The 21,320-nt window shown below is 40.6% G+C and overlaps 1 protein-coding gene across 3 annotated transcripts in view; it reads right to left on the reverse strand.

Annotated features, from left to right (window-relative positions):
- Nucleotides 1-21,320, reverse strand: part of ELMO1 (engulfment and cell motility 1) — a 318,707-nt gene that overhangs the window by 271,289 nt on the left and 26,098 nt on the right. Inside the window, exon 1 of one of the 3 annotated variants that reach the window (XM_052792923.1) lies at nt 1,018-1,033. The exons of the other annotated variants lie outside the window; for them this stretch is intronic. The gene's annotated coding sequence lies outside the window, so the exon portion shown is untranslated. Of the gene's footprint in view, nt 1-1,017; nt 1,034-21,320 lie in introns of those variants that run through there. 3 annotated transcript variants of the gene reach the window in all.

Genomic DNA, 21,320 nt, shown 5'->3' on the forward strand with positions numbered 1-21,320 from the left:
GTGAAAGCATGGACACATGCTTGCACACATACCCCTTGAAAGAGCTAAGGCAAGAGATGAGCTGACAGAATATACCAGACATCCAAAAGCCACAAACAGGTACAGGAAAAAAAGACTCTGACCACTGTCAGTTGCTGCTGCAACTAACCCAGTCTAGCAACCCTTCTCCAATTGCAGCAGAAGCATGAAGTCAGATGAGCCCAAACAAAATCATGAAACCACCCCTTTATCAAGAAATTTTGTACCTTCATCTCATACTACTTATCAGTGAGAGGTCATCCAGCCTTCATATATATGGCTCTACCCTTCCTTTTTCCTTGTGTGTCCTCTGGTCTACTCTGAAAACGCTCAGTTCTCCATGTTCGCAAGCCCTGCTACATTCCACATAGGGTTCTCAAGACACACCATAAAAGCAGTTAATGAAGTTTAACACTCCAGCAATTTATTTCCAACCATGGCAGTTCTGATGCCGACAGGCTCGCACATCTCCACAAAGCAAAGCGCATGGCAGTAAATAAGACAATGGACAGTCTATAAATAAGACTGTATTGCAGGAAGCCCCTTGAAAGACTAAACAACATGATTAAGAAACACAGTGATATTGTCTACATTTGGTAGATGTTACAGGGACCGGGAATAAACACAATTAAAGCATGCAACTGGCTTGCTGGTCGTTAAGAAGTGTCAGACATTCACTTTTGGCTGCCTTTTCCCCCGCACAGCCTAAGCAGATGCAAAGTCCCCGCCATTTCTCCCCCGACACCTCCTGCTCCCGCCACTTATACCTCCCATGAGTGTTCCCCTTGCCCTGCAGCGCACTGACTCAACTAACCAGCAAAAAACTATTTTTGGTTACCTGGTTTTTACCACATTAGAGTCAAACAGCTTCTCAGAGGTGGCACAACGTGGTGGGGAGGGGGAGGAGAAGCAAGACTTGTTGGCAGCAATGAGCTGCTAATCCACCTCGACAAGTCAAATGAAACCGAGATCTTGGCACCTTTTTGCTCCCACACTCACCTCCTCAGCAGAACAGTCCTCGGTAGTCTTAGCCCAGTGATGTTTTCGTATTAAACTGCCCGCAGCGCTTAAGCAGAGCTGGCTGACCCAGTGCCTGACTGACAGGTTTCTCCCTGCGTTCCCTGGCACAGCACAGCATCCCTGGCAGGAGGGATGCTGGAAGCCTCAGCCAGAGCCCGAGTTTGCTGGCCGCGACACAAAAAGAGCAGCAGCAGCTCCTGCCAGACAAACTTGACTGAGGATAACTTCAGATGAGTAAGCCCTTATTTTCAACAGTTTCATTTTCCCCCCATCATGTTTCTTCTACAGTTTTCAGGAAAAAATCATCTGTAGGCCACATATCTATAGAGGGAGGAGAGAGACCTATAAAAATTACAGAATCCACCTAATGCATGGGCAAACACACTTTCTGTTAACTAGGAAGACAGGGAAGCAGCTCGGAGTACTGTCACCTCTCACCTCAGGCAAAGGGAAGGTAACTCACAGCCCAATACTTCTCCTAGGAGGTTAGCTAGCTCCAAAGCTCACAATGAATGCCGGAGAAAAAACATTGATTCATGACCACTGGCCATGCTACGAAAGCAAAATGACATTATGCAGCAATACATTTGCAGAAAACTTCCACTCTCGCATACAAATGTGGGCATTAACCCTCATGTTGCTTCAGCGAGTTGTGGTCCGTCTTAACAAGTCACGCAGGAAGAAAGCAAATGGTTTAAGAAAGAAGGGTCAAGGAAAGTTGACAGTAACTTAATCAAATTCAGCTATGGAAAATAAGCATTTGCATTCCAAAGCAAGGTGCAAGAGAAGTCTGCCACAGCATTCAGAAGACAATTTCAGTGTGACTAGTTTTTAATGCAGGCTAGCACAGATCCCCTACATAATTATAATTATTAATATATGTATGCTTACACAGTCATAAAACACAAAGCAAAGTGACAGATCTTGAACTAATACAAATGGATGTAGTTCCACTTCTCCCACCAGCAGAAGACCAATTCGGAGGCATCAGAGTAGTCTGAATGCTGAAAAGCATATATAAAATCATCACCACAAATTTCTTTCTGTTTCTCAGTGGACATCCTAGTCAAATATGCTGACTTTTTTTTTTTTCCTAGTTTATAATCTTATGAATCCAATGCATGATAATTTAGTTTCCTTCTACCTATGTGGCAATGCCAGAAACAAATATTGTTTATTCTTTTTTTTTAGGCCAAAATAGATGTTTAGCTGTCATCACAAAATTATGATTGCAAAGAAAATTCTGCAATCTACAGTGCTGACAATTACAAATGACCTACTATTTATTCCAGTGGTACATAGCATGTTAGACACTGCCCAGTAAAATAAGGCAGGCATAATCCCTGGTGTGAAATGCTTCCAATTTAGTAAGCAATTTTCATGATGTGAATGAAGAACTAGAACCGATCTGAACTGCTTTTTGTTATGCCAGCAGCAGTCAAGCAGTGAATAGGACACAGCCGTCACTAAAATGTCTAGTTACAGAGTTTTCTCAAGTGCAGCTCCTTTTTCCCTCCCAGTGGGATCCAAGAAGCACTAACATGTAAGAGCAACTTTGCAACTCATTTTTACGACATTTACTTTCAAGGCAGAATCTGAAGGCAACAGGATGCATGTACAGGCATGAGTGTATGAAGTAGAGGAGGAGTCTGAGAAAAAGAAAGGCAACTTCCCATTATTTTCCCTTATACATGCATGCAGCTGTAACTTGGAGGAGGTTTAAGCAACTTTCATGCTCAGCAGCACACTATTTTATAATTTGAGGGAAAAACCTCCACAACCAAAACATCCCTACCACTTGACTACACTTTCTTACATCAATAGGGTTTTTCAGAACCATGACAGATTATCCCATTAAAGTGCAAATTCTGCAAGTTATTACCACATACAGCGTATTTCTGCATTTCAACCAGGCTATGCAGAGCTTCCAGTAGTCTACTAAGCCAGTGTAATAAACACTCAAGTTGGAAATCAAAGTATGTTAAATTTAATGCAAAAATGCATCAGCACAGACACACAAGCTCTCAATTTACCTGCCTGGCTCTGAGGGAGCACATACGACAGTAAAACGTATTGACTTTTCCCCTTCTACCTATGCATTGCATGTGGAAAATGGGATTTTATTCGTGTATGAAATTAGTTCTCAGTAGAACTCATTTAAAAAAAAAAAAAAACCAAAAAAAAACCCCCCAAAAAACCAAAAAAAAACCCCCAAAAACCCCCAAAAACCCCAAAAAACCCCAAAAAAACCCCAAAAAACCAAAAAAACCAAAAAAACCAAAAAAACCAAAAAAAAAACAAAAAAAACCAAAAAAACCAAAAAAAACCAAAAAAAACCAAAAAAAACCAAAAAAAACCAAAAAAACCAAAAAAAACCAAAAAAAAACAAAAAAAACCAAAAAAAAACAAAAAAAACCAAAAAAAAAACAAATTTGCTTTGCAATTTCCCTGGCATTTTCCATACATGGATCTCAAAGTACTTTGAATAACCTATAGCTATCAGAGCACATCTCTCAAGAAATGAACCCTATTCTTACTCTACGGACAGGAGAAAAAAAATGCAGGCTAATAGGAGTTATGTGACTCGCGGTTCTAGTCATATATGAAAACAGCAGCCTACAACAGCTCATTTCTTCTTTTACAGAAGAGAGGTAATATTCAAACAGCAGGCCAGGCCATTTTGTGAACAGCTTGAGTAAGGAAGTTAATGATTAAAAAGCAACCGAAGGAACGCCACGTGCATTTGAGAATTTAATAAAACAAAGCACGTGTTTCTCCTCCCCGGACAAAAGGCAGCGTATAGAGGAATCACCTAGAGCCGGCACAGATCCCCCCCACTCCGCCCTTGCAGGCAGGTTTTCCCATGGCATTTCTTCAAGGCAAAACAAGGTGAACGGAAGGGAGGGCAGTAACGCAGCCCAGACAAGGCAGGACACAGCGGGTGCCGGCAGGGAGCTGAGCCCTGAGCCCGGGGACCCGCAGCCAGAGGAGAGGGGCACACGGGTCCCTCCGCTCGGGACCTTACGTAAGTAACCACTTCTTGTCAAACCTCATCAGCTTCCTCCACTCACCTCCCGCTGCCCCAGCAAACAGAAACTAAGTGGCAAGTTCAGCTGGAAGGTCCCTCGGGGACCAAGTCTGATTAACGATTTTAGAAAGATAATCCAACGCTGGATTAATATCCCCCAAGAGAGTTATTTTTGGAGTTGAACTGCATGACTGCACAGCCGAGTCTAAGGAGCTGTAAACATGCTCCACCATCGCTGCAAGAAATAAAAACAGGGCACAGAAGCCACGGGGCTGGATGTACACTTTGTGTACATAAAAAGGCTTTCATGCTGCCTTCTTCCCTTTTGTTAGGCGTTCGGTGCTATTCACCCCTGAACTAGACAGGAGTCAGGGGCCCGGCAGACCCATGTCAATAAAATCCACAGATGCTTCGCCACAAATGGAAGATAAAGCTCTACAGGAGCTACGAGCTATATTCTAGTAAGGGATGAAAAAGAGGGGGTGATCTCAGAGAGCAGACAACCCGGGGGGGCTGCTACCCCCTCCGCAGCAGCCACTGACACTGCAGGAAGACCTGACCCTACTCAATGGACTTCCACGGTTCAGAGCGGTCCATCAGCTTCCCAACAAGAACGTTTCTTTGATGCTGAACCTGCAGTCTGCTGATCCATGATGCATCATTAGCCCAGGAATGCACCATTTAATATTATGATAAAATGAGCTTTGGACTCTTCAGGTTTAAATACACCACTTTTCCTCTCCAAAATACCTGGAAACCTAGTATTGGAGGAGATTTTAGGAATATGGGTGCGAAATGTACAGAACAGGACAGTTTTTGCCACTAGTGAAGCCGCCCAGGAAAGATGGTGAATATCTGTGTGGTTATCACCCGTATCATTCTCACATACCCATAACCTTTCTTCACAATTTCATTCCAAGTATTTTACCTTTCCCACAGTCATCTTGCTGTTCCTTTCCTTAGGAAGCATTTTTTGTGGTTGAGGTTTCACCATCAATGACAGGCCCACTTTCAAAAAAGTACTCTTCAAAACTAGAGAGAAAAATAGACTTTAATGGGTGCTTGAAAAGAAAAGGTGGAAGAAAACACAGCAGACTGGATGTACTCAGAATACAAGCAAGCAGGCTGTCTGTTCTTGCTTCTGAAGCGCATATTGAAGCATACCAGCAAAATTCAGGTACTTATTTAACTTGAACTCCCCCGCTTCTTGGAAGATCACTTCTTGGAAGATCGCTCTCCTTCTACTAAGGAACTTTTAGTTACACATCTATAATTCAGAAGAGAGAGGACTAAAAACTTGGGTTTGATTATTCAAGGTATCTGAACCTTTGTGGCAATTTAATTAATATTCATATACCATCCACTCAGATAAAGATACTCTGTTTACTAAAGATGTTAATATCTGAGCTCTTCAAAGAAGAGATCAGGAAAGTACCGAACTCAAGTATTCAAAAGACTATTCCAAGAAATAAAAAAAAAAACCAAACAAAAAACCCAGTTAAAAACAGAACAAAACAAAAAAACCACACCAAAACAAAAAAAAAACCCCAAACCATCAACACACCAACAACAACCCAGCAGTCAAAGAGGTAAGGCTGCACAAAAAAAGCATGATTTTTCAAAGGTGCCAAGTACCTGCCTAGCATGTGGAATTTAAAGACCACAGCAGGTATCAAAATCAAACACTACTCTGAATAAAATGTTAGAATCCACTTAAACTTTTCACAGTTTATCACGGCTTGCCGCTTCATTTGGGGTTGTTTCTGGTCATTGGGCTGTACTCCAGATGTTTCTAAACTGAAGCAAGCAGCAAAAAATACACTTTAAAATCCAGCTGAATACAATTTTCTTTTCCTACCTCTCAGGGTAGTCTCACATAACCTGAGAGGTAGGAGGGACATAATGGGAAAAAGATGAAGACTCAATTTCAGCCAGTGGTGCTGCTGTTCTTAAAGGGTTGTAAGGACAGAATTAAAGTTTTCAGCAATAAGAAAGCTGGAGTGGAGAAGAAAGGAAAAAGGACACTGGTATTGTGAAATAACAACTAAAATAAAGCAACGCTAAATATTACAACTCAAAAGAATGGACGCAATGGCGGGGGGGGTGCTTTTTAATGCTTAAGCTAAGCACACTCCAAAGGACTCCATTTCCAGTTACATTGGACTAAGTTTATTAGAGGCTGGTTGAAAATATGCTGAAGAGAAACAGAGAAAGCTCATCAAAAGTGCTGTGACTCAGGAAAGCAATTTTGAATATAATTCAACTAAGAGTAAAGAAATAACAAAAGGTCACAGTCCTCTTTTCTAGCACTAGCATGATCTGCCTATGGTACTTCGGACTTTACTGGCATTTGGATAAATCAGGGGGCTAGAAAGGACACACAAAAGAGCGTCTTGAGTCAAGATGATAACACTTTATTGCTTCGCTTCAGCAGAGGCCGAACCAAGACAACGATGACTGGCTATATCCCAGAGGAGATAACAGATACAAGAAGATAAGCTCAAGGTTGGGAGAAACCCTAAACTTCCTGCTAGAAGCAAGATGAAGCAGCAGTGTAAAAAACAAAGTATTTTTTACCCTATCAATGCTTATGACACATACAGAGGAACTCATGGTACAGTCAGGAAGTCAGCAGTCAGATGGAGGAAGAGAGGGCAACAGAGATGCATGAATGCTAAAGGAAATAACCAAGTTAAGGAACAGCACAGACAGGATGTCGAAGATTGAAAAAAACAGAATGATTTTCTAAAGAAATCATTGTGCAAAGAAAAGTACTGTGGAAAAGAGAGACACATTGATACTCCACAGTGAATAAGCAGAGCTTGATGCTCATCATGCTCATCAGAAGTAAAAGAAACAGCAAAAGAAAGACTGGATACCATTTATGAGTCTAATGAGGACACAAAAGTTTTGAAGACACCAGCCTTTTGCTTCAGGGACTAACACCACTGTTCAAAGATGACATAAAGCAAGAGAAGGAAAAAACACCCACCTGTCAGTAATCTTGCAGCAGAAATGCAGCAGATGCAGCTCCATCTACAGAGGTGTTCCTACTGGCACTGTTTCTCATGCACTTACTGAAATCAGTGCATCAAAACAGCTAACAGTCAAAACACCCCATATTTTCCTGACTTCTCAGCACTATACAGTCTCTGAATCCACCCCTGGAGACTCCTAGCTCTCTGCCAGTTCACATTCTCATATTCACAAAGAACAATTTGCCCTTAACGCTTGTGGACTTCCCAGTGCCGGCTCTGAAGGACTTTCAGCAAAAAGACAAGACTGCAAACAGGAAATACAGTGATGGCTGCCCAAGGCAAAAAAACGCATGGCACAGTTAGTATTAGAGACCTTGTCTATCACTAAAACTTGTGGAATAGCTTGAGCTATTCTGCATTAAAGAGATTGTATCTCCAAACAATATTAGTTATTAAGACTAATCTGACATTTTAATGGACATTATTAAACGTGCTTTGGAAACACGAATACAGAGATGCTAAGGAAACAAACATGGACACAGTCGCACCCCCCAAAAATACTGTGCATATGCCCATCCTTAACCCTGATCCCACCCTGCTTTGCTGAGTACTGCTCAGTCTGTGTACCTGCAGGCCTGGAACCACTGTTCCAGGGACATCCCAACCAGGCATCACCCTCCCTTTCAATGCTGACACATACCTTGGGTCCATCATTTGTAATTCTAGATCAGGAAGACCTTGCATACCTGAGCAATCTTCTCAATTATCCAGCCAGGTTAACCACAAGATCACTGTAAGGTAAAATACAAGCAAAAAGACACTGAAGAGCCCAGAACAGGGCAAGCTCCAGGTTCATACAACCAGAACACAGAGGGTATTTTGGAGGAATGTTAGAAACCTTTCAGAAGAAACTTGACTACAAGATAACAGCAGCGCCAACACTCTGCTCACCCAGCCCATTTCCAGGGGAGATGTGTCCTGTATGAAGCTTGGTAAACTGCATTAAGTGTGACACTTGGTAATAGGAGATCTAGGTATTTTAACATGAGACTACCCCTTTCTCATCTCTGTATTGCAAAACCATGAGTAGCAGATGACTCTGCTTGAGCAGAGGGGTTGGACAAGATGACTTCCAGTAGTCCCTTCCAGCCTTAACCATTCTGTGATTCTTCAAGTACACTGATGTAATGACTCTAAGCACTCTTGAAGTCCCAGCCTGCCCACCCGTGTTCAAATATTGTGCCTTTTCTATACTCAGCTGTGCGCACAATGAGCAAAAAGAGCTGCTTTTGTAGCAGGTTGCCTTCTGTGCCATAACAAGGTCCTCTAAGCACACTAAAACCAGCCATTGGTTACAACTTAGGACCAACAATCTCCATAACTCTTCCCAGCTGGCATCCAAGAGCACTCATTCAAAAAAGGTCCCAGTCTTCCTTAACTTGAACTAAGATTTTAAAGATCAAGATGAAACTTTACTTCTGACAGGAAAACTACTGTAAATTGCTTTGCTGTTACAGTCTAATACATCACATTCAAGCACTCGGTACAATTTGTGGGCACCCCATGATTTTTACTACACACTTTATTCAACATTAAAATCCACATGGCCCAGGGAAAGAGGAAAGAGTGATGCACATATCCTTCTACTGGTTTGAGTCATAAGCTCTAGAGGGTCATGCCGCTTAAGCAGCAGACAACAGTTGAAAAGCTTACTGTGTCTCCCTTTTAGCAGGGACAGCAGGACAGGCAATGTGTTCACTCCAAAGTTACAACCCTCCTGTGAACTTAAAACCCCACCAAATCTAATTTATGCTATTATGCTGGGCTATTAAAAAAAAGGGGGGGGGGGGCAGAGCACCAATTCAGCCACTGGATTTAAAGCTAAAGTGAGGTCTTATGATTGTCTCCTGTTTTACTATCAGAAAAAAGTGGAAATACATTCACAAAGAAACTTGACTCATGAAAAATATTAGCTAATTTAGTAAATATGTTTACTTCCTTGCTCAGGTAAAAAGTCACTATCAATTAATAAGTCACCTTTGTAGTGTGTGTGTGTGTATATATATATATATGACCTGCTTCTCCAAGTATCTTCTAACTCATAAGTAACTATAATTACAAAGGTTCTCTAAAGCTCCCCAAATGGCTACAGCTAATACTCACTGTCAAAACTGATGACGGCACAACTGTGTTTCCCCATCTCTACACTCAGGTCGAACCTCCTGCTCCAGCCTCTCTGGGAACATGCATAGTTATGCCAAGAATGAGCATTACACTCACTGTTTCCAAATTGGCTAATCAACCAATCGAGTGCTTAACCTTCCCACAATACACACATCCAGACAACGCAACCAGCACCGTCTGCACACTGAGGAGTGAACTGTGCCAGCCACATTATTCTGCAAGACTCATGGCAGCTTCCTTCTCAGGAGCCAGAGTATCAATTGCCACCAATTGCTGCTGCAACTCAATCAGCTTCTATCAAAACACCCATTCAAAATGAACTAGCACTTGCTGTGTGATGCTTTTCTTTATTATCCTAAAAACAAATAGAGTGCCTCAAATATTAAATACCCTCTTGATTCCACCCAGGAGTTATTGCCAAGTACTTTACCTGCTAAGAACTTACAAATGCTAACTACAGAACAGGAAGAGGCTAGCAGCAACAGGGAAAAGGACACTATGCCTTTGCTGCATAATAATGTGTGTGCCTCTAATTTAGTATATAGCAAAAAAATGGATCCTCGTAACTGGTTTATGTTAACAATATTGTAATACATACATCACCCTGAGCCACCATCCTTACGCTCTCCACTAAAATAAAATCTTTCTATTCCAAAAACCTCAGGCTTCAGCCATTCAAACTCCAGTTCCACAGCAGATCTGATGTCTCTGCTTCCCCAAAGTCATGGCCTGGCCTCCTCCTCCCCAGTGCTAGCACTGGCACTTGTCCAGCAGGCCAGTTCAGAGAGGTGGACTGTCCAAAAACTACCACAGAGCAAAAAAAAAAAAACCCCAACAAAACAAACAAACAAAAAAAACCCAAACCCCCACATTTTCAGCCAAATTAGCCCCTTGAACACATTCACCACTCACTCACCTGAGCATCAGGACCACTATAAGCAATGGGTAGGGGCAAAGAGGAAAGCAGGAATATAACCTGCTCATCTTAAACCACCATGTCCAAACATGCCCCAAGCCAAAAAAGAGGATTTGTTTCACCTGTGCAAAGTTCATGACACACAGCTGAGATTCAACCCCATAGAGGAGAACGATGTAAAAATATGCAATTACTTAGTTCATTACACTATGTTCATTAACTCAATGAGCTCCTTTATAATTGTAACAGACGTTAAAAGATTAAAGTATTTGGATAAAATCCAAGTACATTTTTAGTCCTCTGATGATTGCCAGAGTTTCTATCTTCAGAAATACAAAGTAACATCCCTCCACCAAGTCCCCTGTGAGAGTAACCACTGTTTATCCTTCCTGCTTTCAGATTTCAGTCTTCCCAAATTAAATTTTCCCATTGCACTTCGGGGTGAGGGGTGGCAAATCACTGTTCGGTTAACTGTCTAGTTCAGTTTGACACAGTTGGAAGTGTTTCCAAATAAAGCTGTCAACTGAATTTGACCATTTTGAACTTCCTAGAGGGCTAACACCTGGCTGAAAAAGCCCTTTGTGTGAAAATGGCAACACTAAAACAAAGCACAACACAGTAACACCGTGGCACTTTTCATCTGCTTTCAATAGTAATTTAACATCAGTAGATCTCTACTGTTCAAGTTGTAAGTGCGATTTAGCTATTAATCTCTTTAAAACAGAACAGTCCTCTTTCTGCCCTTCAGTAAAGCACTTCTACTCTGCTGCTGTGAAGACTAAAACATAGCTTTCCAGGTTTGGCAGCATGGTGACAACAGTAAACACAGAGCCTTATCCACTCTCTTTTTACGCTATATTAAGCAATATTCACAGGTTGTACGCTGAAAGTATAAGCATTTCCAAAAAGCCGAAGTGCGCATCTCTACTAAAAGAATACTCAATTTTCTTTTCTCTCCTCCTCCCCCCCCGGCCCATCCTACAGCACATTGATACAGTCTTAATGCTGCGTTCACAGAACCATAGCCACAGCCCATCAGAAGACCTTAATTTAGAGTAAGGAGAATGATCGGGAAAGAGATGTCCTGTTTCCAAAGCTGGCAGACAACTTGCCCTGTAACAAGTGGACTCCATGTCTCTGAAGACCAGGACTTCAGTCCCATTTCAATGACAGTCCCCTCCTCCCAACAGCAGGTTCTGCTGTTCTGTCAGAGCTGGATGTGACTTCCTTCTACCTTGCTTGGAAGATTATTCCAGTATGTAGGGCTCACAGAGACACGTTCTCTGCAACATGCAGTTCCCAATTGCTGCTTCTTGATCTGGGCATGCAAAACGTAAGAGGACAGCATACATGAGGAATGAAGGAAAAGATGCTTTTGAAGATTTTTTCCAAGCTTCTTTTTCACATGTGCCCTTCTCCAAACTCTGGAACAGATTCCTACTAGCCACAACACCTTCACAGGCTCTCTTCTTGGGGTGTTAAAGAATTAGATGGATTTCAGCAACATCTCTTACCTTGCTGGTCTCACCCACTATGCCAACAACTTTGACTAGGACTGGGAAGAAAAACCAATGACATTAACTCCACTTAAGGCACCTGAAGGAAATTCTGAAGCAGCAGTGCCAATAGGGAAATGTTCTGCATCAGTGCCCAGGACAAAGTCTAATGCTGCCATTTAAACAAGACAGAAAAATGTATTCTTGCATTTGCAAAACAAACCTCTTGAGACACAAAAGCCCCAGATTCTTATTTGACCTTGGTGTCACTGTGAGAATGTAATCATTAGCAGCTATTGTAAGATTCACCAGAGAAAAATAAACTAAAAAAACCCACCTGCAAATAGACCTTACATCTACCAAGGTTTTTCCCCACAGCACTGATTAGAGAGAAAAACTCCCTATCACACATAGTAATCACACTGTTTAAATGAACAGAAAGTCTGCTTCAAAGATGAGGATGTTAAACTTGGAACCAAGAACACTTGTGTTTAATTTTCTTTTATTCAAAGGCTTTGTGTGCAGCCACATACTTGCCCTTTGGTCCTCTGTGCCTCCAACGGCCAACTATAAAATGGGGCACCATATTTCCTCAGAGAAACTGAGAGGCATTTAGAGGCTACAGGGGGTTGTATCTAAATCAGGCTGACAGATTACTTAGAATGGGCAGCCGCCTTATTTATTCATGTGCTCGGATAGACTACTCACCCAGTTGTTCCTCCATTTTACCATTCCCAGCCCTCAAGGTCCTGAAAGTAGAGGCTGGCTTACCTATTTCTTGCTACCATCCTTAGTTTCAATACAACACCTGCCATTAAAAACCAGAGAGGTAGAAGTGGAGGATGCAGCTTCAGAGTCTGCTGGAAACAGTCTGTGCTTTTTTTAGCATTTCAGAGCACACTGCTGCAGTTATCCATCAGACGAGGCTTCTCACAAGAATCCCAGGTACGGACTTCGGGATGGAACAGAAAGGGGTGAACCATTTTGTGGCTATATTTATTGGCCAATGTATTCCAATTCTCTTACTCTAGCAGTTAAAAGATTCATTACCAGCACAAAATGACAAATACATTTCTAGGTGGATTACATACTTTAAAACAAATCAGTAAGGGAAACTAATTTCCCAGGCAAAATAAAAGCATCACCATTATATTCATTTAAGCCAAGACTGAAAGAGCACATAGAATATGCTGTAGGGAGCAAGTCTGAAGTCTCATTGCCATTTTTCTTTACATATAAAGCTGGTTTTCCTTACGTTAAGAGTCCCTGAGGCACGCACAAATGTCTGTGGAGCCAATCAAAATGCAAATACTCTGAAACAGCCCAGTGAGCAACTACCACTCATCTCTTTACCACGTTCTTCCTTCTACTCAGGCTTTCACCATTTAATACGGGTGATTTTGCCAAACACTGTGTGCTTTGGTTTTAGAGCCCTGAAAGTTTAAGCTGTTCTCAACTTAGAAATAACCTGTCATCTGGCTCTTTGGTTCAGTCATTCCTGGCAACTGCCTTATTTTCAGCACACACGTGACAGGAAGAGACCACTGTCCTGTGACAGTTACCTCCTTCTGGCCCCAAATAATCTCTGTAGTTTTATACAGTGAAATTAATGCATGGCTGCTGGCTACCCTACCCTCCCATCTTTGCTTTTAGTCATTTAATTGCTGAAGTGGAAATTCAGATGTTAAAAGAGACAGCCACATGACAGAAAACACTTGCCTCTTGCTTTGAAGACACATAACACGACAGCAAGATGAAAAATCCCACAGCTACAAAGGATCACAATTTTCTCAGGATAAGAGACGCTGAAAGCATCTTGCACACAACCGTTTCATCTCTAACAATATCAAACTGAACTATTCCTGGTAAATTGAGGAGCTGCCTGTTTTTAACAGTTCCTTTCTTAAATCTGTACTATTTCTCCTGGTTCATTAACCAACCTTATTTAAGAAAGAAGAATCATATCTTAAAAGGAAGAAGGCAGCAAGGTAGTTTTGTATGCCACCAGCCAAGTTAACTACAGTATGTATTACTGCTTTTTGTTAAGAGAAACTCAACCATGCCAAAGGTTGGCAGTTTCTTCTAGCAGCTGAGAAGTAATAAGTCTTACTGAGCACGTTTTCCTTTTGAGCAGCTACATGTGTGATGATGTATGCAGCACTGCTATTAGCTTGTATGTGAGAAGGAAGGGCTACAGGTCTCTGTTGTCAGGCTGTGTCCCTCTAAATTTTTGTTTTCGAGTTTGCACAAATGTATTACATTTTTATATAGATGACAAAGCTAGCAGTGATACCCATGAAAGCTGCTTTCAAGCATTTTAGATTAAATGTCATCTAAAGCATGATGTGATGTGGATCTGCTTTTAGATTTTTTAATTATTGACTTATAATATGTGAATTAAAAGTCATTGGAGGCAAAAAAATCATTTGCATTTAAGATATTATTTTTGCTTTTGTATGACTTTTAAGTGATGACAGCTTTAAGACCCACTGGAGTAAGCAGGGATTAAACTTTAATGTACTTTCCTTGCTTTTAGTATATAAAAGTTTCACATGATCAACTCTTAGAAAGAATAGCAACTGTCAGGAGTTTTACTGAGTTCTTTTAACAAGGATGAAGTGAGGAAACACTTGTTTATTTATTTATTCTTAAACAGGACATTCATTCATAGAAGAAATCTAAGCATAATACTCACCTTTAGCCTAGGCAGTACAATTCATCTCTCTCACGTTTGGCTTTTTTTTCCCCTTTTCTTTTCTGACAGTGTTTTATTTCCCTCTATGTGACCCATTCTTCACGCCTTCTTCCACTCCCTCAGAGAGATTACATTCACACACGCCGACCATTTTTCCCCAGGTGGAGGTTTTGTACCAACTGCTGCACTTTTATCCCAGCTGAAGCACATCCCAGCTGAGATGCAACCAGGACACTTCATCCCTCCCCAGTCTCCCTCCGCACTTTTGAGGCTTTTAAAGCACAGAGAAGGAAGACCTTCACCGGCAATTTGGGAGTTTCTGAAGTGCACATTTATAATTCATTCTTCCTGTTTTGTTTTGGGTTTTTTGGTTTTTTTGGTTTTTTTTTTAAGATGTCAGATTCAAACAATCTATGCTCTGCATAAGCTAATTACTGTAGCTTTCATGAAGGTTAAAAGTTCAAAAGGAAAGCTGGTTTCTTCATTTAGCACCATCTTTCAACAATTCCAATAAAAAGATGCCAAAGAGTGAGCAGATGTATAGGTATGGCAACAAGGGGCATGAGGGGATGGGTCTCAAAGTTTTTAATTGTCTTATTTATGACTCCCCCTCTTCCACCAGGTTCTGACCTTGCCCTCTTAGGGGGACACTGTCCCAAATACTAACTACCAGCAATGAGAAAAAGCTAGGAGAATCACACATTTCCTGCTGTCTTCCTTCCTCCATGCACGCAGAGCAAACAGTCCCCAAAGCACATTTTACCCTGAATCCTTTGGGAAAACATGTCCCAGACACACAAGGCATAACCATGAAAATTATACCTCTTTCCCAAGCTTGCAGGCTTACTATGCCTTTTCTCAAAATCCCCTTCCTGCTGACAGATATAAATCAAGCAAGCAAACTTACTCTGTGAAGTCAGAACTTCACATGGCCACAAAAGGCTTCCTTTTCTTTTAAAACATTAAACTTTGCACATGAGCATAAGCACCAAAAGTAACACACTATTATCTTGCATTCGTTTTTGTAATGAAAATACAGTGTAACCACAAAAGAAAATGCTTACGGATCAGTAATGAAGGGACTGATTCATATGCTCCAGAGAACAAGTGCTGAACAATGTACACTCAGTGACGTTTCAGCTTTATCCCTTATTAAAATAAAACCACGTGCCTGATCTTTAACCCACTTTGATTTATTAATGTTTTTGTTTTTCAAGATTATGAAAGTAAGTATGAACAGAGGACTTAGAAGAAAACAATTCATCATGAAAGCCTTATACACCAAATATCAGAATAGCCATCAATCTTACTTCCTCTCTCAAAAATGTGTATTTATAGTTTTGAAGGACTAGATGGGAAATCCAGTTTGAAAGTCACAAACATAGGCTGATGCAAACAATAAAATACTATATGCCAAATGTAACATAACCTCTGCTACTGTACAAAGACATCAGTTGGGCATCTGTCAATCCACTAAAATGCCAAATGCATTTGAAAGATATTAAAGTATTAACAAGAAAAAAGGAAGAGTCCTTTCAAAAAGGTCAGAGATTTGTCGATTCTGAGTTGTGCATAAATCAATCCTCAAATCCAAGGAACAACCGTGTGCTTTACATCGCAATACCTTATGTTCCAGACACCTTCCCCACCAGAATCCTTCACTGGAATGCAAATCTGGATTAAAGTCACAATGCAGAACAAGGTTTTATCCTTTCGGTTGAGCCCTGTTCCAGAAGATATTTGTTCTACGTTACGAAGTGTGTCACATTTTCCATGAGGCATTCAGGAAACTCCTAGCACAAAAACAATGAACGGGATGTTGCAGGTCAGGATAGAGCTACACTCACTGAATGAGAACATTTGAGGAAGCAGGGGGGACCTTGCGCAGTTTTTATTACTCGGCATGTTCTTGGTTCCAGTCCTATACTTTACAGAGCTTGTATTTGTGAGATAAGCAAAGTTTGCATGCAGCCCTAGCTTGGCCAGAGCTGTCCCTTGGTTTTATAAGAATTCAATGCCCCAGCCAACTTTATAGGACCCTGGCAACCATGAGACAGCTGTGACAGCTTCAGCCAGTCCACCCCAGTTCATGCTCTTGGACCATCTGTGCACCTAGCATTGGCACGTCTGCCAGTCAACCCAAACACAGGACAACAGCCCTGTAGTTTTGGGTTTTTGAACGTTTCTGCTAATAAAACTATAACAGCTCAGAATTATCCCTGTAAGTTAGATCTGATCTATTACTACATTACTACTGTCCTCTGCCTGGACATACCTGGAGCATTACTATTCCCACAGCAATAGGGTAGCTCCACAGAATGCAAGAGCAATGCCCGTATGCTGAAGTTTCCCACACCCACAGGAGTTCATAAGGTGGTGCTTACCTCCTCACTGGATCCTTCCTATATAGAAAGGCCTTTGCACAGTACTTCAGTTGGATCAAAGCTTATGCACCACCCTGAAACACCTTGCTCCCAACTCTTGATGGATTCCACGTAAGGACAGGTGCTGTGGGACCACGGGAGGGACCACAACTCTCACCCTTCCCTAAGCCATGCTGGCTGTAAGAGGAAAGAACCACAGAGAACCCTAGTTCTTTAAGGAAACACTAACATGTAAAAACCACAGGGAGTACTTGAAGAACAGCAAGCTTCTGAGCACTGCTCTCGCTTAGTAAAGCGGTCACCTTCGTTTTACAGCAATGAAGCCCCAACAAGCATTTGCAGCAGCACACATTTCTAGCTTCCCTATTTCAGATCTGGTTTTGTTCATCAGACTTTCTCCATGGCAATCCTGGAAGAGCAATTCTAATGCAATACTTTCAGCATCAAATTGAGAGGCCTAATTTGTGGCCACAGCTGTGGCCTGTTATCTGTACTTCATCACTCCAATTCAGCACAACACAAACTCCATAAGTCTTCAAACTCTGACATGCCTCTACACCACAACAGCAATTCATTTGCCTCTTCCAGCCTATGCCACTAAAATAAAACTGTAATATACCACAATCTGAAAATAAAACAAATTCTGTCCCAGCCCTACCCAACCTCTTCATAATTTAAAGAAAACCCCTGCAACTTCAGCATTTAAGAATTGGGACTTTTGTAAGAAATTATTTTTATTCATATGCTTACTTTTAACAGTTACTGATAAATCTGAATCAGTAACTTCATATTAGCACCTAAACTACACCATTAGCCAAACTTTTTACATGGACTTGGAAAAAAATTTTCTCCTATGGTCAAAACAAATAAAACTTACTGAAATGTTTTCATATTGACCTGGAAGAAAAAACAAAACCCCAAAAAACTCACCAAGTATTGCACTACAAAGAAGATTAAATGGCAGTTTCAAAGACAATTCAATCTAAGAAATATCACCCTATAAATCTGTGAATGGGGGGCTCATTTGATAATGTCCTCATTAGGTGAGCTGGGGCCATTAAAGCCTCTTCCTGATAACACAGTAACTGGCTTTTCATATCAAGAAAAAAGGTTTACTTCCTTTCATTTGCAAAGAAAAGTCAATGGCTTCTGCAACTCCACCCAACAGTAAAATAACATTAATCAGATGGAATAACACTTCCTCATTACATCATAAAAAGAAACCTCACTTCAAAGTAAAGATGATTTTAGACTTGAAATGAGTAAGTTTTTAATCAAAAAGGAAATTCACATTAAAGTCACTGTGATTTTATTTGAACATTTATTCACTAAGCTCACTCAGCTCCACTCTCTCCTCTTGGAAGCAAATATAGTTCATATTAGTCCACTTACATTCCATATGGAGCATGGGACAAAACCACTTTGATATTCCCCTTAGCAATAAGACTAGCAGCCCAGGCAGGAGTCTAAGAAGGAACACACCACTTCCAAAATAAAACTGCATTTCATGAAGTAATTAAACATCCCATGCGTGTTGTCACAGCCGTACCACTCAAGAAGCTCCATGATTTAAGAGTGACCTCAAAATACAAACCCTTGCAATAGGATAGAGCCTGAACATGGCACACATCCCCTCACAATAGGCACACTGCTTTACAAGGTATTAAGGCATGCCCTCCAAGTTCACTGGATCTCCATGAGCTTTCCTGAGGCTTAACCAAATAGTAAATGTAGCCACAGCAATCTTCAAAATGGTTCTTTTAAGTTTTCCTAGAGGCCCTTTTCAAATTAACTGTGCAAGATAGAGAGTGCTTTTCAGACTTCGTCTTTCTCTTCCCTTTCTGCTGCGACAGGCATATTCTAAAGCCACCTAATCCTAAAGTTTGCTAGCCCCAGTACCTAAACATGAATCAAGAACTACCCTTCTCAGCTGGTATTCATTCTCTTCAGTACTAAGGTGACTATTTAATATTGCTGCTTAAAAAAAAAAAAAAAAAAAAGATATTGTTTCATTAATATGTTTTACACGGCAATTTTAAATGAACTATAGCTAAACGCGCACTGCTATGCACCACAGCAAACTCACATGGGTAACCAACTAAAACAAATAAAAGCTAAAAGAAACAACCATTTATTACTGGAGATTTAAAAAAATAAAAATTAAGATTAAAAAAACCCACAACTCCCCCTCAAAACCAACCCCCACAAACAAACCACCACCAGCCTTCCAGAAACAAGCCTCAGATCATAGCTGTAATATATAACAAAAGATGAGATTCAGAGACAATAGTTTTATTGCACATTATAAAATGACTCCGTTTTACAGACCATATGTTACTGAACTCACTCCTTCCCATAGACAACAGCCTTCTTTCTTCTTTTGCTTTATCATCATGCCCTTTTACTCTGCAGATACCAACAATCCTTTTCTCTCAGACTGATACAGACCTAAACAAGTTCAAAGCATGTGTTCTCTAACTTGAATTTAGCTTTCAAGTCTGCTGCTTGTACTGCATGACAGAAAACAGGTTTTCTGCAATTTAGATTGTTTACCTTCTCCAGCTACACCAATTAGACTAATGAGAGTTATTACCCCCACGAACAAACCTTTTTTTAATGCAGTCGTATAGCTTCATGAGCTCAGGCTTTTAGAATAGCATCAAGAGTTGATACTTGCAATAAAACCACAGCAGCTGGTTTCACTGCTAACTTTTAGTGACCTCAAAGTCCTTCATAAGGATGTTCTGGAACTTCCCAGTTTACAAATTATTGGCATATACTATTAGGTATGCAAACATATATCACTACCCAGGTACAAACAAGTTCTGTGACTTGTCCATGGCCTTGTGTTCACTGCAGCAATTAAAGGGCCAATTTGCACAACATGCCAGTACTGCCCTCCACAAAATTACTGATCCAAGTCTGTTCATGATATAAACTGATGTAAGCTGTGCAGCTGGGGAGCAGAGGTTCAGGGCACAGACTATAGCTGAGGTAAAGATGTCTCTTGGTTTTATAGCCTGTCTACATTTTGATGAAACATGAAGGACCTCATGCATCCTCAAGAGTCCTACCACATAGGAGGAGAAATACATCAGCTGCCAAATGTACCATTTACTTGTATGCAACTTTGCAATGTGGCAGCCCACAATGTATTCCTGCCCTGTAGATCCAGGTGCAGATTATCTGCATAAACTCTGCTGATAAGATCTTCACACCAAGGTCACACAGATAGTCACTGTCAGAGCTTAAAGTAGAAAATAAAAGTAAATTTCTTTGCCACTGGTTTCCATGAGGGAAGGATTTCACCACTTAACTCCCAAAGTCAAGGCTATTGCTACAGCCATAAGAGCAACTTCTTACATACACAGAAAGGAGTGCAGGAATCAAGAGAGATCCAAAAGGAAACCAATTAACTACTGAAATGTGCAAAGTCTCTATTTCTTTAAGATATTGCACAGATTCTGAAGATGACTAAGAATTTTATTCATGAAAAATCAACCCCAAATAACTCAACATTCAGCGTGGGAGGTTCTTTCGCAAAAATTAAATAGCAATTGTGATGAAATAGTATCTTCTGCCGAGTTACCGAAGAATTTGCATTTTGCTCATGCTCTTACCTAACTGTGTATAGCCAGGAACCATACACAAGGGATACAAGCCAATTTGTTATCTCAAAATGTAGAGTTATTTCAAAAAGGGGGGGCAGAAGAGCAGGAAACAAAAGGAAGGTTAATTTTAAAAACAATCTCAGGGCAAAATTCTTATTTCAGAGCTATCCAATAGATCTAACCTCCAGTCCACATCAGCTGCAGATATGCACAGAACCAATTTTAGCAATATTTCAAAAAATGCTGGCTAAGTACAGAGCGTGTTGGATCTACTTGTATTCAAACTAGTTATCACTGACTTACGTGTACCCACAGCTGATGCCTCATGATTTAAAACCTGGTGTCTCAAAAGTACTGTCAGAAGATGACAAGAAAGGCTATTAGCACAAATCAGTATTTGCTAAGTATGCTGTTTAGAATTCTTTCCTTCTCCCTCACCTGTGCTATATTCATAGGAACGTGATTTTAGTAAGCAAAGCTATGAGCTCCATCCTATCAGGTACACCATCTAGATGTTTCATGAACACCAGCAGGTCAACAGTTACAAATCTTCCAATACTGTCATTAGAATATACGTATTTTAAGGATCTTAGTTTTCAACACTGTTGATAACTTCTAGAAATGAAACAAAACAAAACAAAAAAAAACTTAAAAGAAAACTTATTACACACACTGCATAGTTAAAATAACTGGGTTTTAAGGGGCTTAACATTACCACAGAATTTACCAGCTCGTATGCATTCAGCCTCAGCCTGAGAGAACATTACTTATCTGTTGTCATACTGCTGTAAATCCAAAATGAAAAAGAAACCACTGCTATATCCTGGTTTCTCTTTAAAAATGTATGAAATCAGTTCTCCTATTTAAAAGGTCTTTTGCTTAGCATTAAAACAATACATTTGTTCAGTTGAAGAGATCAAACACTGTCTAACTCCATCAGTTTAGGACAATGTGCTATTATGCTTCAAAGTCACATGTAGCACATATCAA

This window comes from Harpia harpyja, chromosome 1 (assembly GCF_026419915.1).
Source record: "Harpia harpyja isolate bHarHar1 chromosome 1, bHarHar1 primary haplotype, whole genome shotgun sequence".
Classification (NCBI taxonomy): Eukaryota; Metazoa; Chordata; class Aves; order Accipitriformes; family Accipitridae; genus Harpia; species Harpia harpyja.